We start from the raw sequence: 17,163 nt of genomic DNA, 5'->3' as shown, positions 1-17,163 counted from the left end.
GTGGTGGGAACCAACTTAAAAATGAACATCTCACCCTATGCACAAAGTAAATTCCCTCTGGGTTGAGATCTTTGAGATAATTGCTGGATGGATTGCCCTTTGCCAACACATCATTTGTAGGCCAGCACTGTTGGACACCATAGAATCCTTCTTTCTCCCTAAGAAAGGCTCTGTCCCTTGGGTCTCCTGTGGCATGGGAAAGGGAGAGTCCCAAATGGCCCTGGAGACTTGTGTTGTCCTCCTGTACCTATTGACAATAGCCTTGTAAGCATCAAAGTATGAGCTCCCAACATTCTAAAAATGTCATCCTCTTCTCTCCATGAGAAGTAGGTCAAAATCATGAGAAAACAATTTTCGGGGATCGAAAAAAATTCCTTAGAACTTTAAAAACCAGGGGGTCTACATGGGAGAACATAGCCCAAATCGAGCTTCGTTTGGTTCCATTGCATACCATTTTGTCCTCCCTCAATTCAGAAAGGACAGACTGGCTCAGAATTGAAAGCCAAAACATGAACGGGCAGGTCACCTGGAGGTGGAGGCCTTACCATGTTCATACCACTTACCTGATTATCTGTGGTTCTCTGCCCTCCAAGGTGGCATGTGAGATGACTGCAAAACAGCAGAAAAGACAGGGTCATGAGCAAGGGGCGTGCCTTGCAGAAATGCCCAAGGTTCGAAAGTGGGACAAGGTGCTTGTTGGCATGCAGTGTTTGCCAAACAATGTGCACCCTAGATGTCCACATTTCCTGCCATGGGAAACAGGGCAAGGGCATCTGAGGACCTCAGGGAAGTCACCCAAGAGCCCTCCCAAGGAGTCAACGGACCTCTTGTAACCCTGTCGCCCTGGTTGGGCCTCAGCGTAATCCTATTGAGCATGAATTTTATGTCATCACCTCTCTTCATGACTTTGGGTTGTCATCATTGACCCAGGCCTAGACAGAACACCTAACCTAATCCAACCACTTACCTTCCTTTCCAAAAACTGCCTCAGAGTTAGGAGTGATCTCGTGGAACTGGAGAGGGATGCAGGGACGAAACGTCTGAGAGGCAAGCAAGGGCACCCTTTCTTGAAACTTGGAAGAATGACTTCCTAAAGAGGAAAGGGAAAGAAGTCAAGGCGCTTGTTGTCCCTTCTTGACATAAATGTCAGAAATATGAGACACTTTTCTGGAGCTCTACTGGTGCAATTTCATTGTGCAGGAACTGTCCTGTGCTTGCCTCTTCTATTACTACCAGGCCCAGCACACACAAGTCGTCCTGGCTAGCATAGGGAAACATCCATGGAAGCACAAAGGAGCCCTGGCAATCCAACTGATTTACTGCTTCCTCTCGAAGCAAAAGCCACATCACATGTGACCTTAGATTCGCAATTTTGTAGGGATCAACATTCAAGGTGAGCTGCCCAAATACTATGGACAGGACAATAAAACACAACTAGAGATAGATATTTGGAGGATGATTAAAGTAAACGATGGGTTCTTCTTCAAAGTGCCAAGGTGGCATCAGACCTCTGTAAGCTCTATGTTGCATGACAGCACTAAGTGTGAACTGTGATTCCTGAAGCTCTCCCGAGAATCCTGGGCCCAGGCCACAGAACCAATGTGGATACATGGATCCGTTTGTGTGAAGCTGCTACGGGTTGCCCAGCCTGGAAAAGGAGAGGGTAACCACTGTCTTTGTATCCAAGTCAGGCCTTGGTGTTTTGAATCAGAGTGGAATTAGGTCCTTTAAACACCTGGCATTTCCCTGTATCAACCTAATGTGTAGGCCTTTGTTTCCTCAGTGATTCTGCAGTGAGGCTCTTGGCGCCCTAAATGATACCATGAAGAAATTTGGCAGGTGGTGGGAACCAACTTAAAAATGAACATCTCACCCTATGCACAAAGTAAATTCCCTCTGGGTTGAGATCTTTGAGATAATTGCTGGATGGATTGCCCTTTGCCAACACATCATTTGTAGGCCAGCACTGTTGGACACCATAGAATCCTTCTTTCTCCCTAAGAAAGGCTCTGTCCCTTGGGTCTCCTGTGGCATGGGAAAGGGAGAGTCCCAAATGGCCCTGGAGACTTGTGTTGTCCTCCTGTACCTATTGACAATAGCCTTGTAAGCATCAAAGTATGAGCTCCCAACATTCTAAAAATGTCATCCTCTTCTCTCCATGAGAAGTAGGTCAAAATCATGAGAAAACAATTTTCGGGGATCGAAAAAAATTCCTTAGAACTTTAAAAACCAGGGGGTCTACATGGGAGAACATAGCCCAAATCGAGCTTCGTTTGGTTCCATTGCATACCATTTTGTCCTCCCTCAATTCAGAAAGGACAGACTGGCTCAGAATTGAAAGCCAAAACATGAACGGGCAGGTCACCTGGAGGTGGAGGCCTTACCATGTTCATACCACTTACCTGATTATCTGTGGTTCTCTGCCCTCCAAGGTGGCATGTGAGATGACTGCAAAACAGCAGAAAAGACAGGGTCATGAGCAAGGGGCGTGCCTTGCAGAAATGCCCAAGGTTCGAAAGTGGGACAAGGTGCTTGTTGGCATGCAGTGTTTGCCAAACAATGTGCACCCTAGATGTCCACATTTCCTGCCATGGGAAACAGGGCAAGGGCATCTGAGGACCTCAGGGAAGTCACCCAAGAGCCCTCCCAAGGAGTCAACGGACCTCTTGTAACCCTGTCGCCCTGGTTGGGCCTCAGCGTAATCCTATTGAGCATGAATTTTATGTCATCACCTCTCTTCATGACTTTGGGTTGTCATCATTGACCCAGGCCTAGACAGAACACCTAACCTAATCCAACCACTTACCTTCCTTTCCAAAAACTGCCTCAGAGTTAGGAGTGATCTCGTGGAACTGGAGAGGGATGCAGGGACGAAACGTCTGAGAGGCAAGCAAGGGCACCCTTTCTTGAAACTTGGAAGAATGACTTCCTAAAGAGGAAAGGGAAAGAAGTCAAGGCGCTTGTTGTCCCTTCTTGACATAAATGTCAGAAATATGAGACACTTTTCTGGAGCTCTACTGGTGCAATTTCATTGTGCAGGAACTGTCCTGTGCTTGCCTCTTCTATTACTACCAGGCCCAGCACACACAAGTCGTCCTGGCTAGCATAGGGAAACATCCATGGAAGCACAAAGGAGCCCTGGCAATCCAACTGATTTACTGCTTCCTCTCGAAGCAAAAGCCACATCACATGTGACCTTAGATTCGCAATTTTGTAGGGATCAACATTCAAGGTGAGCTGCCCAAATACTATGGACAGGACAATAAAACACAACTAGAGATAGATATTTGGAGGATGATTAAAGTAAACGATGGGTTCTTCTTCAAAGTGCCAAGGTGGCATCAGACCTCTGTAAGCTCTATGTTGCATGACAGCACTAAGTGTGAACTGTGATTCCTGAAGCTCTCCCGAGAATCCTGGGCCCAGGCCACAGAACCAATGTGGATACATGGATCCGTTTGTGTGAAGCTGCTACGGGTTGCCCAGCCTGGAAAAGGAGAGGGTAACCACTGTCTTTGTATCCAAGTCAGGCCTTGGTGTTTTGAATCAGAGTGGAATTAGGTCCTTTAAACACCTGGCATTTCCCTGTATCAACCTAATGTGTAGGCCTTTGTTTCCTCAGTGATTCTGCAGTGAGGCTCTTGGCGCCCTAAATGATACCATGAAGAAATTTGGCAGGTGGTGGGAACCAACTTAAAAATGAACATCTCACCCTATGCACAAAGTAAATTCCCTCTGGGTTGAGATCTTTGAGATAATTGCTGGATGGATTGCCCTTTGCCAACACATCATTTGTAGGCCAGCACTGTTGGACACCATAGAATCCTTCTTTCTCCCTAAGAAAGGCTCTGTCCCTTGGGTCTCCTGTGGCATGGGAAAGGGAGAGTCCCAAATGGCCCTGGAGACTTGTGTTGTCCTCCTGTACCTATTGACAATAGCCTTGTAAGCATCAAAGTATGAGCTCCCAACATTCTAAAAATGTCATCCTCTTCTCTCCATGAGAAGTAGGTCAAAATCATGAGAAAACAATTTTCGGGGATCGAAAAAAATTCCTTAGAACTTTAAAAACCAGGGGGTCTACATGGGAGAACATAGCCCAAATCGAGCTTCGTTTGGTTCCATTGCATACCATTTTGTCCTCCCTCAATTCAGAAAGGACAGACTGGCTCAGAATTGAAAGCCAAAACATGAACGGGCAGGTCACCTGGAGGTGGAGGCCTTACCATGTTCATACCACTTACCTGATTATCTGTGGTTCTCTGCCCTCCAAGGTGGCATGTGAGATGACTGCAAAACAGCAGAAAAGACAGGGTCATGAGCAAGGGGCGTGCCTTGCAGAAATGCCCAAGGTTCGAAAGTGGGACAAGGTGCTTGTTGGCATGCAGTGTTTGCCAAACAATGTGCACCCTAGATGTCCACATTTCCTGCCATGGGAAACAGGGCAAGGGCATCTGAGGACCTCAGGGAAGTCACCCAAGAGCCCTCCCAAGGAGTCAACGGACCTCTTGTAACCCTGTCGCCCTGGTTGGGCCTCAGCGTAATCCTATTGAGCATGAATTTTATGTCATCACCTCTCTTCATGACTTTGGGTTGTCATCATTGACCCAGGCCTAGACAGAACACCTAACCTAATCCAACCACTTACCTTCCTTTCCAAAAACTGCCTCAGAGTTAGGAGTGATCTCGTGGAACTGGAGAGGGATGCAGGGACGAAACGTCTGAGAGGCAAGCAAGGGCACCCTTTCTTGAAACTTGGAAGAATGACTTCCTAAAGAGGAAAGGGAAAGAAGTCAAGGCGCTTGTTGTCCCTTCTTGACATAAATGTCAGAAATATGAGACACTTTTCTGGAGCTCTACTGGTGCAATTTCATTGTGCAGGAACTGTCCTGTGCTTGCCTCTTCTATTACTACCAGGCCCAGCACACACAAGTCGTCCTGGCTAGCATAGGGAAACATCCATGGAAGCACAAAGGAGCCCTGGCAATCCAACTGATTTACTGCTTCCTCTCGAAGCAAAAGCCACATCACATGTGACCTTAGATTCGCAATTTTGTAGGGATCAACATTCAAGGTGAGCTGCCCAAATACTATGGACAGGACAATAAAACACAACTAGAGATAGATATTTGGAGGATGATTAAAGTAAACGATGGGTTCTTCTTCAAAGTGCCAAGGTGGCATCAGACCTCTGTAAGCTCTATGTTGCATGACAGCACTAAGTGTGAACTGTGATTCCTGAAGCTCTCCCGAGAATCCTGGGCCCAGGCCACAGAACCAATGTGGATACATGGATCCGTTTGTGTGAAGCTGCTACGGGTTGCCCAGCCTGGAAAAGGAGAGGGTAACCACTGTCTTTGTATCCAAGTCAGGCCTTGGTGTTTTGAATCAGAGTGGAATTAGGTCCTTTAAACACCTGGCATTTCCCTGTATCAACCTAATGTGTAGGCCTTTGTTTCCTCAGTGATTCTGCAGTGAGGCTCTTGGCGCCCTAAATGATACCATGAAGAAATTTGGCAGGTGGTGGGAACCAACTTAAAAATGAACATCTCACCCTATGCACAAAGTAAATTCCCTCTGGGTTGAGATCTTTGAGATAATTGCTGGATGGATTGCCCTTTGCCAACACATCATTTGTAGGCCAGCACTGTTGGACACCATAGAATCCTTCTTTCTCCCTAAGAAAGGCTCTGTCCCTTGGGTCTCCTGTGGCATGGGAAAGGGAGAGTCCCAAATGGCCCTGGAGACTTGTGTTGTCCTCCTGTACCTATTGACAATAGCCTTGTAAGCATCAAAGTATGAGCTCCCAACATTCTAAAAATGTCATCCTCTTCTCTCCATGAGAAGTAGGTCAAAATCATGAGAAAACAATTTTCGGGGATCGAAAAAAATTCCTTAGAACTTTAAAAACCAGGGGGTCTACATGGGAGAACATAGCCCAAATCGAGCTTCGTTTGGTTCCATTGCATACCATTTTGTCCTCCCTCAATTCAGAAAGGACAGACTGGCTCAGAATTGAAAGCCAAAACATGAACGGGCAGGTCACCTGGAGGTGGAGGCCTTACCATGTTCATACCACTTACCTGATTATCTGTGGTTCTCTGCCCTCCAAGGTGGCATGTGAGATGACTGCAAAACAGCAGAAAAGACAGGGTCATGAGCAAGGGGCGTGCCTTGCAGAAATGCCCAAGGTTCGAAAGTGGGACAAGGTGCTTGTTGGCATGCAGTGTTTGCCAAACAATGTGCACCCTAGATGTCCACATTTCCTGCCATGGGAAACAGGGCAAGGGCATCTGAGGACCTCAGGGAAGTCACCCAAGAGCCCTCCCAAGGAGTCAACGGACCTCTTGTAACCCTGTCGCCCTGGTTGGGCCTCAGCGTAATCCTATTGAGCATGAATTTTATGTCATCACCTCTCTTCATGACTTTGGGTTGTCATCATTGACCCAGGCCTAGACAGAACACCTAACCTAATCCAACCACTTACCTTCCTTTCCAAAAACTGCCTCAGAGTTAGGAGTGATCTCGTGGAACTGGAGAGGGATGCAGGGACGAAACGTCTGAGAGGCAAGCAAGGGCACCCTTTCTTGAAACTTGGAAGAATGACTTCCTAAAGAGGAAAGGGAAAGAAGTCAAGGCGCTTGTTGTCCCTTCTTGACATAAATGTCAGAAATATGAGACACTTTTCTGGAGCTCTACTGGTGCAATTTCATTGTGCAGGAACTGTCCTGTGCTTGCCTCTTCTATTACTACCAGGCCCAGCACACACAAGTCGTCCTGGCTAGCATAGGGAAACATCCATGGAAGCACAAAGGAGCCCTGGCAATCCAACTGATTTACTGCTTCCTCTCGAAGCAAAAGCCACATCACATGTGACCTTAGATTCGCAATTTTGTAGGGATCAACATTCAAGGTGAGCTGCCCAAATACTATGGACAGGACAATAAAACACAACTAGAGATAGATATTTGGAGGATGATTAAAGTAAACGATGGGTTCTTCTTCAAAGTGCCAAGGTGGCATCAGACCTCTGTAAGCTCTATGTTGCATGACAGCACTAAGTGTGAACTGTGATTCCTGAAGCTCTCCCGAGAATCCTGGGCCCAGGCCACAGAACCAATGTGGATACATGGATCCGTTTGTGTGAAGCTGCTACGGGTTGCCCAGCCTGGAAAAGGAGAGGGTAACCACTGTCTTTGTATCCAAGTCAGGCCTTGGTGTTTTGAATCAGAGTGGAATTAGGTCCTTTAAACACCTGGCATTTCCCTGTATCAACCTAATGTGTAGGCCTTTGTTTCCTCAGTGATTCTGCAGTGAGGCTCTTGGCGCCCTAAATGATACCATGAAGAAATTTGGCAGGTGGTGGGAACCAACTTAAAAATGAACATCTCACCCTATGCACAAAGTAAATTCCCTCTGGGTTGAGATCTTTGAGATAATTGCTGGATGGATTGCCCTTTGCCAACACATCATTTGTAGGCCAGCACTGTTGGACACCATAGAATCCTTCTTTCTCCCTAAGAAAGGCTCTGTCCCTTGGGTCTCCTGTGGCATGGGAAAGGGAGAGTCCCAAACGGCCCTGGAGACTTGTGTTGTCCTCCTGTACCTATTGACAATAGCCTTGTAAGCATCAAAGTATGAGCTCCCAACATTCTAAAAATGTCATCCTCTTCTCTCCATGAGAAGTAGGTCAAAATCATGAGAAAACAATTTTCGGGGATCGAAAAAAATTCCTTAGAACTTTAAAAACCAGGGGGTCTACATGGGAGAACATAGCCCAAATCGAGCTTCGTTTGGTTCCATTGCATACCATTTTGTCCTCCCTCAATTCAGAAAGGACAGACTGGCTCAGAATTGAAAGCCAAAACATGAACGGGCAGGTCACCTGGAGGTGGAGGCCTTACCATGTTCATACCACTTACCTGATTATCTGTGGTTCTCTGCCCTCCAAGGTGGCATGTGAGATGACTGCAAAACAGCAGAAAAGACAGGGTCATGAGCAAGGGGCGTGCCTTGCAGAAATGCCCAAGGTTCGAAAGTGGGACAAGGTGCTTGTTGGCATGCAGTGTTTGCCAAACAATGTGCACCCTAGATGTCCACATTTCCTGCCATGGGAAACAGGGCAAGGGCATCTGAGGACCTCAGGGAAGTCACCCAAGAGCCCTCCCAAGGAGTCAACGGACCTCTTGTAACCCTGTCGCCCTGGTTGGGCCTCAGCGTAATCCTATTGAGCATGAATTTTATGTCATCACCTCTCTTCATGACTTTGGGTTGTCATCATTGACCCAGGCCTAGACAGAACACCTAACCTAATCCAACCACTTACCTTCCTTTCCAAAAACTGCCTCAGAGTTAGGAGTGATCTCGTGGAACTGGAGAGGGATGCAGGGACGAAACGTCTGAGAGGCAAGCAAGGGCACCCTTTCTTGAAACTTGGAAGAATGACTTCCTAAAGAGGAAAGGGAAAGAAGTCAAGGCGCTTGTTGTCCCTTCTTGACATAAATGTCAGAAATATGAGACACTTTTCTGGAGCTCTACTGGTGCAATTTCATTGTGCAGGAACTGTCCTGTGCTTGCCTCTTCTATTACTACCAGGCCCAGCACACACAAGTCGTCCTGGCTAGCATAGGGAAACATCCATGGAAGCACAAAGGAGCCCTGGCAATCCAACTGATTTACTGCTTCCTCTCGAAGCAAAAGCCACATCACATGTGACCTTAGATTCGCAATTTTGTAGGGATCAACATTCAAGGTGAGCTGCCCAAATACTATGGACAGGACAATAAAACACAACTAGAGATAGATATTTGGAGGATGATTAAAGTAAACGATGGGTTCTTCTTCAAAGTGCCAAGGTGGCATCAGACCTCTGTAAGCTCTATGTTGCATGACAGCACTAAGTGTGAACTGTGATTCCTGAAGCTCTCCCGAGAATCCTGGGCCCAGGCCACAGAACCAATGTGGATACATGGATCCGTTTGTGTGAAGCTGCTACGGGTTGCCCAGCCTGGAAAAGGAGAGGGTAACCACTGTCTTTGTATCCAAGTCAGGCCTTGGTGTTTTGAATCAGAGTGGAATTAGGTCCTTTAAACACCTGGCATTTCCCTGTATCAACCTAATGTGTAGGCCTTTGTTTCCTCAGTGATTCTGCAGTGAGGCTCTTGGCGCCCTAAATGATACCATGAAGAAATTTGGCAGGTGGTGGGAACCAACTTAAAAATGAACATCTCACCCTAAGCACAAAGTAAATTCCCTCTGGGTTGAGATCTTTGAGATAATTGCTGGATGGATTGCCCTTTGCCAACACATCATTTGTAGGCCAGCACTGTTGGACACCATAGAATCCTTCTTTCTCCCTAAGAAAGGCTCTGTCCCTTGGGTCTCCTGTGGCATGGGAAAGGGAGAGTCCCAAACGGCCCTGGAGACTTGTGTTGTCCTCCTGTACCTATTGACAATAGCCTTGTAAGCATCAAAGTATGAGCTCCCAACATTCTAAAAATGTCATCCTCTTCTCTCCATGAGAAGTAGGTCAAAATCATGAGAAAACAATTTTCGGGGATCGAAAAAAATTCCTTAGAACTTTAAAAACCAGGGGGTCTACATGGGAGAACATAGCCCAAATCGAGCTTCGTTTGGTTCCATTGCATACCATTTTGTCCTCCCTCAATTCAGAAAGGACAGACTGGCTCAGAATTGAAAGCCAAAACATGAACGGGCAGGTCACCTGGAGGTGGAGGCCTTACCATGTTCATACCACTTACCTGATTATCTGTGGTTCTCTGCCCTCCAAGGTGGCATGTGAGATGACTGCAAAACAGCAGAAAAGACAGGGTCATGAGCAAGGGGCGTGCCTTGCAGAAATGCCCAAGGTTCGAAAGTGGGACAAGGTGCTTGTTGGCATGCAGTGTTTGCCAAACAATGTGCACCCTAGATGTCCACATTTCCTGCCATGGGAAACAGGGCAAGGGCATCTGAGGACCTCAGGGAAGTCACCCAAGAGCCCTCCCAAGGAGTCAACGGACCTCTTGTAACCCTGTCTCCCTGGTTGGGCCTCAGCGTAATCCTATTGAGCATGAATTTTATGTCATCACCTCTCTTCATGACGTTGGGTTGTCATCATTGACCCAGGCCTAGACAGAACACCTAACCTAATCCAACCACTTACCTTCCTTTCCAAAACTGCCTCAGAGTTAGGAGTGATCTCGTGGAACTGGAGAGGGATGCAGGGACGAAACGTCTGAGAGGCAAGCAAGGGCACCCTTTCTTGAAACTTGGAAGAATGACTTCCTAAAGAGGAAAGGGAAAGAAGTCAAGGCGCTTGTTGTCCCTTCTTGACATAAATGTCAGAAATATGAGACACTTTTCTGGAGCTCTACTGGTGCAATTTCATTGTGCAGGAACTGTCCTGTGCTTGCCTCTTCTATTACTACCAGGCCCAGCACACACAAGTCGTCCTGGCTAGCATAGGGAAACATCCATGGAAGCACAAAGGAGCCCTGGCAATCCAACTGATTTACTGCTTCCTCTCGAAGCAAAAGCCACATCACATGTGACCTTAGATTCGCAATTTTGTAGGGATCAACATTCAAGGTGAGCTGCCCAAATACTATGGACAGGACAATAAAACACAACTAGAGATAGATATTTGGAGGATGATTAAAGTAAACGATGGGTTCTTCTTCAAAGTGCCAAGGTGGCATCAGACCTCTGTAAGCTCTATGTTGCATGACAGCACTAAGTGTGAACTGTGATTCCTGAAGCTCTCCCGAGAATCCTGGGCCCAGGCCACAGAACCAATGTGGATACATGGATCCGTTTGTGTGAAGCTGCTACGGGTTGCCCAGCCTGGAAAAGGAGAGGGTAACCACTGTCTTTGTATCCAAGTCAGGCCTTGGTGTTTTGAATCAGAGTGGAATTAGGTCCTTTAAACACCTGGCATTTCCCTGTATCAACCTAATGTGTAGGCCTTTGTTTCCTCAGTGATTCTGCAGTGAGGCTCTTGGCGCCCTAAATGATACCATGAAGAAATTTGGCAGGTGGTGGGAACCAACTTAAAAATGAACATCTCACCCTATGCACAAAGTAAATTCCCTCTGGGTTGAGATCTTTGAGATAATTGCTGGATGGATTGCCCTTTGCCAACACATCATTTGTAGGCCAGCACTGTTGGACACCATAGAATCCTTCTTTCTCCCTAAGAAAGGCTCTGTCCCTTGGGTCTCCTGTGGCATGGGAAAGGGAGAGTCCCAAACGGCCCTGGAGACTTGTGTTGTCCTCCTGTACCTATTGACAATAGCCTTGTAAGCATCAAAGTATGAGCTCCCAACATTCTAAAAATGTCATCCTCTTCTCTCCATGAGAAGTAGGTCAAAATCATGAGAAAACAATTTTCGGGGATCGAAAAAAATTCCTTAGAACTTTAAAAACCAGGGGGTCTACATGGGAGAACATAGCCCAAATCGAGCTTCGTTTGGTTCCATTGCATACCATTTTGTCCTCCCTCAATTCAGAAAGGACAGACTGGCTCAGAATTGAAAGCCAAAACATGAACGGGCAGGTCACCTGGAGGTGGAGGCCTTACCATGTTCATACCACTTACCTGATTATCTGTGGTTCTCTGCCCTCCAAGGTGGCATGTGAGATGACTGCAAAACAGCAGAAAAGACAGGGTCATGAGCAAGGGGCGTGCCTTGCAGAAATGCCCAAGGTTCGAAAGTGGGACAAGGTGCTTGTTGGCATGCAGTGTTTGCCAAACAATGTGCACCCTAGATGTCCACATTTCCTGCCATGGGAAACAGGGCAAGGGCATCTGAGGACCTCAGGGAAGTCACCCAAGAGCCCTCCCAAGGAGTCAACGGACCTCTTGTAACCCTGTCGCCCTGGTTGGGCCTCAGCGTAATCCTATTGAGCATGAATTTTATGTCATCACCTCTCTTCATGACTTTGGGTTGTCATCATTGACCCAGGCCTAGACAGAACACCTAACCTAATCCAACCACTTACCTTCCTTTCCAAAAACTGCCTCAGAGTTAGGAGTGATCTCGTGGAACTGGAGAGGGATGCAGGGACGAAACGTCTGAGAGGCAAGCAAGGGCACCCTTTCTTGAAACTTGGAAGAATGACTTCCTAAAGAGGAAAGGGAAAGAAGTCAAGGCGCTTGTTGTCCCTTCTTGACATAAATGTCAGAAATATGAGACACTTTTCTGGAGCTCTACTGGTGCAATTTCATTGTGCAGGAACTGTCCTGTGCTTGCCTCTTCTATTACTACCAGGCCCAGCACACACAAGTCGTCCTGGCTAGCATAGGGAAACATCCATGGAAGCACAAAGGAGCCCTGGCAATCCAACTGATTTACTGCTTCCTCTCGAAGCAAAAGCCACATCACATGTGACCTTAGATTCGCAATTTTGTAGGGATCAACATTCAAGGTGAGCTGCCCAAATACTATGGACAGGACAATAAAACACAACTAGAGATAGATATTTGGAGGATGATTAAAGTAAACGATGGGTTCTTCTTCAAAGTGCCAAGGTGGCATCAGACCTCTGTAAGCTCTATGTTGCATGACAGCACTAAGTGTGAACTGTGATTCCTGAAGCTCTCCCGAGAATCCTGGGCCCAGGCCACAGAACCAATGTGGATACATGGATCCGTTTGTGTGAAGCTGCTACGGGTTGCCCAGCCTGGAAAAGGAGAGGGTAACCACTGTCTTTGTATCCAAGTCAGGCCTTGGTGTTTTGAATCAGAGTGGAATTAGGTCCTTTAAACACCTGGCATTTCCCTGTATCAACCTAATGTGTAGGCCTTTGTTTCCTCAGTGATTCTGCAGTGAGGCTCTTGGCGCCCTAAATGATACCATGAAGAAATTTGGCAGGTGGTGGGAACCAACTTAAAAATGAACATCTCACCCTATGCACAAAGTAAATTCCCTCTGGGTTGAGATCTTTGAGATAATTGCTGGATGGATTGCCCTTTGCCAACACATCATTTGTAGGCCAGCACTGTTGGACACCATAGAATCCTTCTTTCTCCCTAAGAAAGGCTCTGTCCCTTGGGTCTCCTGTGGCATGGGAAAGGGAGAGTCCCAAACGGCCCTGGAGACTTGTGTTGTCCTCCTGTACCTATTGACAATAGCCTTGTAAGCATCAAAGTATGAGCTCCCAACATTCTAAAAATGTCATCCTCTTCTCTCCATGAGAAGTAGGTCAAAATCATGAGAAAACAATTTTCGGGGATCGAAAAAAATTCCTTAGAACTTTAAAAACCAGGGGGTCTACATGGGAGAACATAGCCCAAATCGAGCTTCGTTTGGTTCCATTGCATACCATTTTGTCCTCCCTCAATTCAGAAAGGACAGACTGGCTCAGAATTGAAAGCCAAAACATGAACGGGCAGGTCACCTGGAGGTGGAGGCCTTACCATGTTCATACCACTTACCTGATTATCTGTGGTTCTCTGCCCTCCAAGGTGGCATGTGAGATGACTGCAAAACAGCAGAAAAGACAGGGTCATGAGCAAGGGGCGTGCCTTGCAGAAATGCCCAAGGTTCGAAAGTGGGACAAGGTGCTTGTTGGCATGCAGTGTTTGCCAAACAATGTGCACCCTAGATGTCCACATTTCCTGCCATGGGAAACAGGGCAAGGGCATCTGAGGACCTCAGGGAAGTCACCCAAGAGCCCTCCCAAGGAGTCAACGGACCTCTTGTAACCCTGTCTCCCTGGTTGGGCCTCAGCGTAATCCTATTGAGCATGAATTTTATGTCATCACCTCTCTTCATGACGTTGGGTTGTCATCATTGACCCAGGCCTAGACAGAACACCTAACCTAATCCAACCACTTACCTTCCTTTCCAAAACTGCCTCAGAGTTAGGAGTGATCTCGTGGAACTGGAGAGGGATGCAGGGACGAAACGTCTGAGAGGCAAGCAAGGGCACCCTTTCTTGAAACTTGGAAGAATGACTTCCTAAAGAGGAAAGGGAAAGAAGTCAAGGCGCTTGTTGTCCCTTCTTGACATAAATGTCAGAAATATGAGACACTTTTCTGGAGCTCTACTGGTGCAATTTCATTGTGCAGGAACTGTCCTGTGCTTGCCTCTTCTATTACTACCAGGCCCAGCACACACAAGTCGTCCTGGCTAGCATAGGGAAACATCCATGGAAGCACAAAGGAGCCCTGGCAATCCAACTGATTTACTGCTTCCTCTCGAAGCAAAAGCCACATCACATGTGACCTTAGATTCGCAATTTTGTAGGGATCAACATTCAAGGTGAGCTGCCCAAATACTATGGACAGGACAATAAAACACAACTAGAGATAGATATTTGGAGGATGATTAAAGTAAACGATGGGTTCTTCTTCAAAGTGCCAAGGTGGCATCAGACCTCTGTAAGCTCTATGTTGCATGACAGCACTAAGTGTGAACTGTGATTCCTGAAGCTCTCCCGAGAATCCTGGGCCCAGGCCACAGAACCAATGTGGATACATGGATCCGTTTGTGTGAAGCTGCTACGGGTTGCCCAGCCTGGAAAAGGAGAGGGTAACCACTGTCTTTGTATCCAAGTCAGGCCTTGGTGTTTTGAATCAGAGTGGAATTAGGTCCTTTAAACACCTGGCATTTCCCTGTATCAACCTAATGTGTAGGCCTTTGTTTCCTCAGTGATTCTGCAGTGAGGCTCTTGGCGCCCTAAATGATACCATGAAGAAATTTGGCAGGTGGTGGGAACCAACTTAAAAATGAACATCTCACCCTATGCACAAAGTAAATTCCCTCTGGGTTGAGATCTTTGAGATAATTGCTGGATGGATTGCCCTTTGCCAACACATCATTTGTAGGCCAGCACTGTTGGACACCATAGAATCCTTCTTTCTCCCTAAGAAAGGCTCTGTCCCTTGGGTCTCCTGTGGCATGGGAAAGGGAGAGTCCCAAACGGCCCTGGAGACTTGTGTTGTCCTCCTGTACCTATTGACAATAGCCTTGTAAGCATCAAAGTATGAGCTCCCAACATTCTAAAAATGTCATCCTCTTCTCTCCATGAGAAGTAGGTCAAAATCATGAGAAAACAATTTTCGGGGATCGAAAAAAATTCCTTAGAACTTTAAAAACCAGGGGGTCTACATGGGAGAACATAGCCCAAATCGAGCTTCGTTTGGTTCCATTGCATACCATTTTGTCCTCCCTCAATTCAGAAAGGACAGACTGGCTCAGAATTGAAAGCCAAAACATGAACGGGCAGGTCACCTGGAGGTGGAGGCCTTACCATGTTCATACCACTTACCTGATTATCTGTGGTTCTCTGCCCTCCAAGGTGGCATGTGAGATGACTGCAAAACAGCAGAAAAGACAGGGTCATGAGCAAGGGGCGTGCCTTGCAGAAATGCCCAAGGTTCGAAAGTGGGACAAGGTGCTTGTTGGCATGCAGTGTTTGCCAAACAATGTGCACCCTAGATGTCCACATTTCCTGCCATGGGAAACAGGGCAAGGGCATCTGAGGACCTCAGGGAAGTCACCCAAGAGCCCTCCCAAGGAGTCAACGGACCTCTTGTAACCCTGTCTCCCTGGTTGGGCCTCAGCGTAATCCTATTGAGCATGAATTTTATGTCATCACCTCTCTTCATGACGTTGGGTTGTCATCATTGACCCAGGCCTAGACAGAACACCTAACCTAATCCAACCACTTACCTTCCTTTCCAAAACTGCCTCAGAGTTAGGAGTGATCTCGTGGAACTGGAGAGGGATGCAGGGACGAAACGTCTGAGAGGCAAGCAAGGGCACCCTTTCTTGAAACTTGGAAGAATGACTTCCTAAAGAGGAAAGGGAAAGAAGTCAAGGCGCTTGTTGTCCCTTCTTGACATAAATGTCAGAAATATGAGACACTTTTCTGGAGCTCTACTGGTGCAATTTCATTGTGCAGGAACTGTCCTGTGCTTGCCTCTTCTATTACTACCAGGCCCAGCACACACAAGTCGTCCTGGCTAGCATAGGGAAACATCCATGGAAGCACAAAGGAGCCCTGGCAATCCAACTGATTTACTGCTTCCTCTCGAAGCAAAAGCCACATCACATGTGACCTTAGATTCGCAATTTTGTAGGGATCAACATTCAAGGTGAGCTGCCCAAATACTATGGACAGGACAATAAAACACAACTAGAGATAGATATTTGGAGGATGATTAAAGTAAACGATGGGTTCTTCTTCAAAGTGCCAAGGTGGCATCAGACCTCTGTAAGCTCTATGTTGCATGACAGCACTAAGTGTGAACTGTGATTCCTGAAGCTCTCCCGAGAATCCTGGGCCCAGGCCACAGAACCAATGTGGATACATGGATCCGTTTGTGTGAAGCTGCTACGGGTTGCCCAGCCTGGAAAAGGAGAGGGTAACCACTGTCTTTGTATCCAAGTCAGGCCTTGGTGTTTTGAATCAGAGTGGAATTAGGTCCTTTAAACACCTGGCATTTCCCTGTATCAACCTAATGTGTAGGCCTTTGCTTCCTCAGTGATTCTGCAGTGAGGCTCTTGGCGCCCTAAATGATACCATGAAGAAATTTGGCAGGTGGTGGGAACCAACTTAAAAATGAACATCTCACCCTATGCACAAAGTAAATTCCCTCTGGGTTGAGATCTTTGAGATAATTGCTGGATGGATTGCCCTTTGCCAACACATCATTTGTAGGCCAGCACTGTTGGACACCATAGAATCCTTCTTTCTCCCTAAGAAAGGCTCTGTCCCTTGGGTCTCCTGTGGCATGGGAAAGGGAGAGTCCCAAACGGCCCTGGAGACTTGTGTTGTCCTCCTGTACCTATTGACAATAGCCTTGTAAGCATCAAAGTATGAGCTCCCAACATTCTAAAAATGTCATCCTCTTCTCTCCATGAGAAGTAGGTCAAAATCATGAGAAAACAATTTTCGGGGATCGAAAAAAATTCCTTAGAACTTTAAAAACCAGGGGGTCTACATGGGAGAACATAGCCCAAATCGAGCTTCGTTTGGTTCCATTGCATACCATTTTGTCCTCCCTCAATTCAGAAAGGACAGACTGGCTCAGAATTGAAAGCCAAAACATGAACGGGCAGGTCACCTGGAGGTGGAGGCCTTACCATGTTCATACCACTTACCTGATTATCTGTGGTTCTCTGCCCTCCAAGGTGGCATGTGAGATGACTGCAA

General features: G+C 46.9%; 9 non-coding genes across 9 annotated transcripts; all 9 read right to left on the bottom strand.

Moving 5' to 3' along the window:
- Positions 1-849: 849 nt before the first annotated feature.
- Positions 850-928, bottom strand: LOC147003200 (small nucleolar RNA SNORD115). Its single transcript, XR_015048139.1, has one exon. It is a non-coding gene; the product is annotated as a small nucleolar RNA SNORD115 (small nucleolar RNA).
- Positions 929-2,688: 1,760 nt separating this feature from the next.
- Positions 2,689-2,767, bottom strand: LOC147003199 (small nucleolar RNA SNORD115). Its single transcript, XR_015048138.1, has one exon. It is a non-coding gene; the product is annotated as a small nucleolar RNA SNORD115 (small nucleolar RNA).
- A 1,760-nt stretch (positions 2,768-4,527) lies between these two features.
- Positions 4,528-4,606, bottom strand: LOC147003198 (small nucleolar RNA SNORD115). Its single transcript, XR_015048137.1, has one exon. It is a non-coding gene; the product is annotated as a small nucleolar RNA SNORD115 (small nucleolar RNA).
- Positions 4,607-6,366: 1,760 nt separating this feature from the next.
- On the bottom strand, positions 6,367-6,445 carry LOC147003197 (small nucleolar RNA SNORD115). Its single transcript, XR_015048136.1, has one exon. It is a non-coding gene; the product is annotated as a small nucleolar RNA SNORD115 (small nucleolar RNA).
- Positions 6,446-8,205: 1,760 nt separating this feature from the next.
- On the bottom strand, positions 8,206-8,284 carry LOC147003196 (small nucleolar RNA SNORD115). The gene has a single exon (XR_015048135.1). It is a non-coding gene; the product is annotated as a small nucleolar RNA SNORD115 (small nucleolar RNA).
- Positions 8,285-10,044: 1,760 nt separating this feature from the next.
- On the bottom strand, positions 10,045-10,123 carry LOC147003195 (small nucleolar RNA SNORD115). The gene has a single exon (XR_015048181.1). It is a non-coding gene; the product is annotated as a small nucleolar RNA SNORD115 (small nucleolar RNA).
- A 1,759-nt stretch (positions 10,124-11,882) lies between these two features.
- Positions 11,883-11,961, bottom strand: LOC147003194 (small nucleolar RNA SNORD115). Its single transcript, XR_015048134.1, has one exon. It is a non-coding gene; the product is annotated as a small nucleolar RNA SNORD115 (small nucleolar RNA).
- A 1,760-nt stretch (positions 11,962-13,721) lies between these two features.
- On the bottom strand, positions 13,722-13,800 carry LOC147003193 (small nucleolar RNA SNORD115). The gene has a single exon (XR_015048180.1). It is a non-coding gene; the product is annotated as a small nucleolar RNA SNORD115 (small nucleolar RNA).
- Positions 13,801-15,559: 1,759 nt separating this feature from the next.
- Positions 15,560-15,638, bottom strand: LOC147003192 (small nucleolar RNA SNORD115). The gene has a single exon (XR_015048179.1). It is a non-coding gene; the product is annotated as a small nucleolar RNA SNORD115 (small nucleolar RNA).
- Between the last annotated feature and the right edge of the window lie 1,525 nt (positions 15,639-17,163).

This window comes from Mus caroli, unplaced genomic scaffold, assembly GCF_978045245.1.
Source record: "Mus caroli unplaced genomic scaffold, Mus_caroli_1 scaffold_8, whole genome shotgun sequence".
NCBI lineage: Eukaryota > Metazoa > Chordata > Mammalia > Rodentia > Muridae > Mus > Mus caroli.
The sequence above is the reverse complement of the archived record's forward strand: the minus strand, read 5'-3'. Positions and strand labels throughout refer to the sequence as shown.